This window comes from Centropristis striata, chromosome 12 (assembly GCF_030273125.1).
Source record: "Centropristis striata isolate RG_2023a ecotype Rhode Island chromosome 12, C.striata_1.0, whole genome shotgun sequence".
Taxonomy (NCBI): Eukaryota; Metazoa; Chordata; class Actinopteri; order Perciformes; family Serranidae; genus Centropristis; species Centropristis striata.
This window is the reverse complement of record NC_081528.1, coordinates 8,263,182-8,270,939: the sequence shown is the minus strand read 5'-3', so window position 1 is coordinate 8,270,939 and position 7,758 is coordinate 8,263,182.

The window sequence follows — 7,758 nt, the reverse complement described above, 5'->3', positions numbered from 1 at the left end:
TTTGTAAGAAACAAATAATTTGCAGTGCACTCTGCTCGGGCCAGTTCATTGCTGCTTGGAGCTTTAATTTATTTTGTTTTAAGAGTTAATTTCTTATTTTAAGCGTACAACATGCTTATTTCTGGATTTAATAATCTTAATTTAAGAAATCTTGTCAAGTGTCCATGCAGCAAGATAATTTCCCTCAGATATAATGTTTTATCTTGATTTTAGACACACCTTTTTTGCAGTGTTGCAAATGGAACTGCTGCAATTCAGGAAAAATGTCAGACTTCATCTGACAACAAAGTATCGTTATCATCCTCCTCACTCTCCCTTCAGTACTTTCTCTCCCTCCCAAGTTAAGCTCCTTCTTTCTTGTTTCTTTAATTGTCTCCCTTATCTGCCTTTATAACTGTTTCCCAGCCCTTCTCCCTGCTTCATCCCTTTCTTTTTAATTCCTTACTTCCCTCCTTTTCCTCCTGCCACACTAAAAGCATTAAAAATCTAGATTTAAAACACAGTGAAGCTATCAAATGGAATACATTTCAGTCCAAGAGTTTTACCGGATTGATTTAATCATTCATGTTACTCAAACTACATTCAACTAAACTGGAGAAGGTGTCACTCTGAGTAAAGTTGTTGCTCACTAAATGAGAAGGTAATTACAACTTTACCACAAGTGAAGACAAAGACACAGGAAGAGGATTTAAAGACCCAAAAAGCGTCACACTCTGCATTAAACTCTAGATTTAGATTACTGTTCAGCATCCGCTCCCAGACAGGTTCACTAAAGCAGCCTCTATATTTGTGTTCACTATTTCTGGTCTGTTTCCTCCTCCTCTCCGCCGCCGTGTGCAACAGCTCTGATTAGTCCATTAGTCACCGAGAGGAGTCCAGTTTATCATCGGTGAACAAGCCATCGCTCCCGCTTCACTAAACGATCCATCACTGTTGTTTAGTCGTGTTATTTGTTGGAAATAGTTCGAAGGAGAAAAGATAAGATTAATTGCCACAGCATCCTTTTCTTATTACAGCAGAGAAAACAGGAGAGAAAGAAGGAAGTAAACAGCTGAACATGATGAGAGTCATCAGGTGAGAGGAAGGATTCAAGAAGGAAATCCAACAATCTGACACACAACAAGAGAAAACCTGCAACTTCAGGCTGAACAAGTGTTTGTCTCCATGCAGCGAACATGTAACTTCACAAAGAAGTTGACGGATTCAGATAAACTGTCAGAGAAGCATAAAACACTGTACAGTTTGGTCCTGTTTTTGTTATTGTGACGGTGTAGTGTAAAAACCAAAACACATAGAAAGACGTTACTGAGTGATTTATTCAGTTCTCATGTTGCAACAAGTGGTGTCAAATGCTCCAACAGGGACTGAGAAAGTTGGTTTTAAAATAGTTTTTGCAGCTAAAGTAAAAGGTTTAATCTAGGAATATATAAATTGAAGTTCAAATGTGAACTCAAGTCCTGAAACCAATTGTTGTTTGATAGGAAATTAACCTCCAACCAGTTAAATATACATCTGTTTTGAATGTGATCAGGCGATTGAATGGGTGTTATCAGCAGTTATCAGCCCATAAGAATGGACGACTAAGGTCCTGCTCCGTCTGCTGGCAGGTTTAGAAGGTTGTTACCATTCAATGGCGGCTCGCTGAAAATAAAGTTTGTGTGATTGCAATATGGCATTGATGATTTGCCAGCAGAAGTCCTCTGGATGACATTAAATGTGTCACTAATAAAAATCTGCAAAGTTTACAGATTTTCATATTGAAAAAGATAAAGTCAGAGGATCACTGTCTTAGGATTCAACACTTACTGCTAAAAGCCAAAAATGTCTCCTTTTGCAGACTCTAGAGCAGGGGTCTCAAACTCAAATTACCCCAAAAAGACACAAAATTATTACCAAAATTATATTACACAACATTTCCACTTCTTCCGGTAACAACAACACGGCAGATAATAAACGGTCCGGTAGCAGCTGCCTTTCTTTTTGTTAACGTCATCATAGAAACAAGTGAAACAAAGCTCCAACTTGCGCAATAAAGGGACCTTCCACACACAACACGGTAAAGTGATATTCATATAAAACTCACATTAAACTTTCATATCAAGGTGGGGGCCACAAAATATCGTCACGAGGGCCGCAATTGGCCCGCAGGCCACGCGTTTGAGACCCATGCTCTAGAGGAAAAGTCATTTTTATGCTTAATTTATGTCATAATTATTGCTATCAAGCTGAATGATAATCAGTCCAAAAGTGGTAGAGATTCCAGTCCGAACTGAAGTGGAGGAACGATCTTTATCTTTGACATTGTTATCAAAATACTATAATGACTAAAAGCATTTGCTGCTTGTCCTCGAAAACAGATATATCCAGCTTTAGGTTATTGATTAGTGCTTTAAAGTAATTTGAAGACGTTATTTTTCGGAAAAAATTCTGACATTTTATAGACGACACTATTACTCACTTAGTTAAAAAAAAAAAGTTTGACACATTAACCGATAATAAAACAGATAGGCTACAGAGTGAATAAAAACTGCAGCGCTGAAGTGTTTTAATCAGTCTGGTGAGAGGAAGAAATGAAAATGTAAACTGTCCATAAGACGGATGCTGCTGTCCGGACTTCTCTCTCTCTAACCATCCCTTCTTTACTCTAACAGCTCTCTCTGCTCGTGTGTGTGTGTGTGTGTGTGTGTGTTTTCTTGTCTTTATCCACAGTTTGAGGCTCAGCCAGCCGAGCACTGCAGCTGTCAGCAGTTCAGCGCCTCTCCAGAAAGAAAAGTCCTGACTCGTGCACTTCTAGTTAAAGCAGTAATCTGCGTCCTTGCCGCTTATTCCCAGAGGTCACAAGCACAAATTAGAAACGTGAACGTCTTGTATTGTTGTCTGTGATAGACTCTGCGAGTGGAGGGAACCTGCAGCTGGAGCCTTTATTTATCCAGCGAGGGTTTGCTGAGCGCACACATGCTGCTTTCTAAACACTTTATCCAGGCAGAGGGAAATATGACCCGCGTCTTTATGTCTACCTGGAAAAAAAAAAAAAACTGGAGCTGCCCGGTACGACCCCAGGTCACTGTTTGTCACCGTCCACGACAAATAAAGAATCACTCTTCTATTATTAATCAAGTTTATGCAGGATATGCAAGTTATCATGACAAAAACGACAAAGTGTTATCCAGCTCAGAATCACATCCTGGAATTAACATATTTAACCTCTTTAACCCTCCTGGTATGTTCATTTTTTTTTTCAGGAAAAGCAATAACTCAGGGCATGTTTAATTATCCAAAAGTGTTAAAAAAACTAAAAAAATCCAAATAAACATTGTTTATATTTCATTAATAACTACATTTCTAACCATTCCAATCAATATTTACTGCAATTGTGTTCTTTACCTGTCAAAGATCATGGCACCTGATGCATAATGTCCTTTAAGAATGTCTGCAAGAAATGTATACTATGAGGAAAACAATACAATAGTCTCCTTCACAAAGAAGCTGGTGTTTTCTGTTTGGTTTCTCTGTTTGCGATAGGATTACAGAAAAACTACAAAGTTGATTTCATGAAATTTGGTGGAAAGATGGAGCATGGACCAAGGAAGAACCCATGAAACTTTTGGAGCAGATGCGGGTAATGGGGTTGACACATTCGATGATTCACTTTTGTTAACATTGCAACATAGAGTGTGGTCCAACTTTTTAATGGCATCATTTTCTCACTATTGGTGATGAGGCTGTTAGCTGAAAGATATTCCGGTTCACATTTTTGTGGCAGATTGTTTCACCATAAAAACTTTTACTTTTAAAAGTTTGTTGTGAGCTTGTTTGCTTCAGGTATGAGAGAAGACAGAAGCAACATTCAACAATTTAGGGGAACAAGCTGTTCCTGTGAATGTGAGAGGTAACTTGTAGAAAAAGGCGTATACCAACCTTTTAATACTGCTTTTACTTTGATTCACTACAGATCTCATTTCAGAAAATCTATCTATTTAATCTGGAGACAACAATTAAACCTCTGACCGATAATTGCCTCCCAGAGCTGCTGTGTAATGTTAGATGATGCTGTTCAGATCTGTTTTTGGCTTCATGTATCACAGACTCTGGGAAGAAGAACAAAGAGGGGAATTAGTTCAAAGCAAACTGCAGTTTAGTTTCCAGCTGGACTCAAAGAAAATAGTTTGATATGATTTATTTTGAAGTGTTTTTGGAGGCTGCAGGAGGTTTGTGCTCCAACTGAAACTTTCACTGCCAGACTGCATTTTACAGGTTTTTTTTTTTTTATTTCTATTTTTTCTACATTAAGTCCAAATGCCATAATAAAAGGAAATAACTTTTTATTTTTATTTATTTATTTATTTATTTTACAAATATTAACAAAATGGATGTTAAAATCTGTAAATTATTTTAATGAGACAAAATTGATTTATTTATTTTTACAGTATTATTCAATTCCTTAGTGGTCTTAATGATATAGAAGAAATACACATCATATTGCTCAATGTAAAATTTAGGCAAATTTCTATTTTCTAACAGTAAAAACTTAAATTTTATGTAAAGAAAAAAGTCAAATAAAATAGCAAAAAAATGGTCCAAATTTACAAAACATTTACTCTCATAATAAGGGAAAAACAACAACAACATACATACATATTTAAATACAGATATTTACTGTAAATTATCTATATTTTTAAAGAAATTATCTGTAAAATAACTTTTTTTGTAGTAAACTAAGCCTAACCTATGTACATAACTTTAAAAAAGTCAGCACTGACTTTTAGTTTGACACAGGACACGAACAGCTGTCACCTCCCCTTTGCACAGGTTTTATCGGACTTTGATAAGAAACTTATTTGTGACACAACAAAAGTCAAATGTAATCTGAAAGAAAATATGTGTACACTAAAAGCATAATGCAGAATGTGGGTTTTTTGTTGTTGTATATAATTAAAAATACTTTTTAGGAGACAGGGCTGGTATAATTTGAAAAGATTGATAAAAATATTAAGAATAATACCTTACTTCCTTTGAGGATTTGGTAACACTTTACAATAACCAACTAAGTGATGTTTATAGATGGTTTATAAACCAACTATTAACCATTTACAAAGTGCTATACATATTTAATCTTTAAATGTTTTCAACCAATTTCTTAAAGGTATATGAATCATACAGTGTTAAAATGTTATAGTGAGTGCAACTAAAACTATTAATTAACTATTAATTATAATTTATTGGTTTGTAAATGGTAAATTAACTATAAACTTACATTAATACACCATCTATTTGCCATTTATAAATCATTTAGTTAGCTAAACATTAATAAAATTATGTATTTACATGCTTTATAAATGATGATTAAACATTAATAAACTATCTGTTTACCATTTATAAATTATGGTTATTATAAAGTGTTACCGATGATTTTGTTTCCCCACTAAACACCAGATGAATGTTTGCAGTTTTTCAGTTTTAAGCAGCATTTTGAAACTAAGCACATTCAGAGAAAGGAATCAGGTAAAGACAATGAGCGAGCATCAAAGATTCTCATCTCACCAAAACTCCTGGAATCGATGCAGAAGCCTTTCGGTCAATGCAGCGCAGCAATTACACAGAGCTGCCCAAGTGCCCTTTAACAGATTCACACACTAATTTGTTTTGACTGAAGCAAATGGACGGGCGGGTCTGATTATCTCTCCGCACGCAGCTGCCCTCCTTCAACACACACACACACACCTCATCACTGATACAATTGTGCAAACACACACACACACACACACACACACACACACACACACACACACACACACACACACACAGGTTGTCAGAAAGCGTTAGCATGTGGATGGATTGATCAGCATGCTGCAGCACATCTGTGTGAGCAGGAGCACCTTCGGGAGAAGCTGCTGTTCAATGAATCAGAATATTGATCAGAGTGAAATCTCATTTAGGTAGCAAACACTGTTTCACTTTCCATACGTTTAAAAGCACATTAACAAGACAGGGATATTTTTATCCATAAGCTGCTGTTAAGAAAGACACACCTGTGACATTTCTGTCAGGACAAACATATTCTTTTTTTTTTTCTCAGAGTTATTTATAGATCCTTTTCATTTAGTGATACCAGCAGATAAAAACTTCAGTTCATGTCTGTAAAGAGGAAACTCATGGGTTCCCAAAGAACTCATTTTCATTCCAATATCTTGAGGTCAGAGGTCAAAAGAACCCTTGGAGACTTAGAAAACAAAATGTAAAGTAGTAAATATAGAGAAAATAGAAGATAGAAAGTATTTATTGTCATTGAATAACAATATACAACGAACCTGGAACATTTAGGACACAAGGCAAGTGCAGGAAATACATTTAAATATACTGAAAGGCAACAACAACAAAAAAACACTAAAAAGGCGATATAAAATGAGTTTCAGTGTGTATCTAAACTTGTGTCTGCAAACAGAAGATGTAAAACAAGGCAGCATTTATATTAAAACCACACTACAGATCAAAAAATATAGTTCTAGTGATGATGTGCATATCCTTAATTAAATCACAACTAAAACAATAAGTTGATCAATCAGTCAATCAACAAAAAATCAGTGTATTGAAGGTCTCTGACCACCACCTTCTCAGTGCCCGTTGTCCAGTAGAGGGAGGAGGATCCTGATGTCTTCTTTTCTGATAGAAACACCGTGTTGTTTACACTTTTTAACCCATTGACGCCTAAAACTGCTTGTAAAACCTCTGGGTGATTTTAAAATAAGCCCCTAAAACCTGAAGTTTTTCTGGAAATTCAACAGAAGTGTCAACTCTTCCTACTAAATAATAGATTTTTCAGCCTCTGTAGCAGATAGAAATGAAATTCAAAAAGTATTTGAGAGCTTATACAAACACTACAAAACGACGTATCCGCTTTCCAGGCTTCAATGGGTTAAACATCCAATGGTAACCGTGATCCTTTCAGGGCCTTGCAGTTGGTCAACAATGAAATGTATCCCAGCGTCCAAGTCGTACCTTCACCGATAAAGCAACCTGGCTCTCAATATCCTGTTTAAATGCCTCTCGGTTATGATGGTTCCTTGCAACGCCAGGCTTTTCACAATGTCTTTGTAGCTCATTACCAGCCTTAAATATAATTCTATCAGACTGTCCCTGTCCATCGTATTGCTTTAGCCCCTCTAATGCCTTAGACCCTAGAGAAGGTGCGCTCGATTTGCTTACCCAGCTGTCCAGGGATGATATTAATATTAGTAGTTAGTATTTTGTGCGAACAACTTTGTATTTTGTGGCCACAAATTAGCACATTATAGCTATATTGTGGCCACAATTTATTTATTTTTTGATCGTGAACACACCCCTTTCAACTAATTGCCCAACTGCACAGCCTTAAGAGCGTGCATATCATGAATGCTGGGTCTTGTTGCTTTTCTGAGAATCTACTGCACCTACTGGTAGCTTGTTTGTCATGTAGCAATAAAAAAAAACACTAAAAACCTGGATTAACCTGGTTAGTCACATTGGACTGCTATTATTTTGAACACTACTGTATATAAGCTTATTACTGATTTGTCCTGTGAGACCCTTAGCGTTAACCTACATGACAATTCTACAAAAGCTTGAAAAGATGAAAGGAGTGATTGTGTCTTTGCATAGAGCAGCAGCAGTTAAAGCTGTCTCCTCTCTGAGCTGGAGATCAGCAGTGATTTATGCTGCAGCAGTAAGTGGAGCGCTGAGGTGACTCCATGCAGATCACACCGTTACCAGTCTCATCTGATG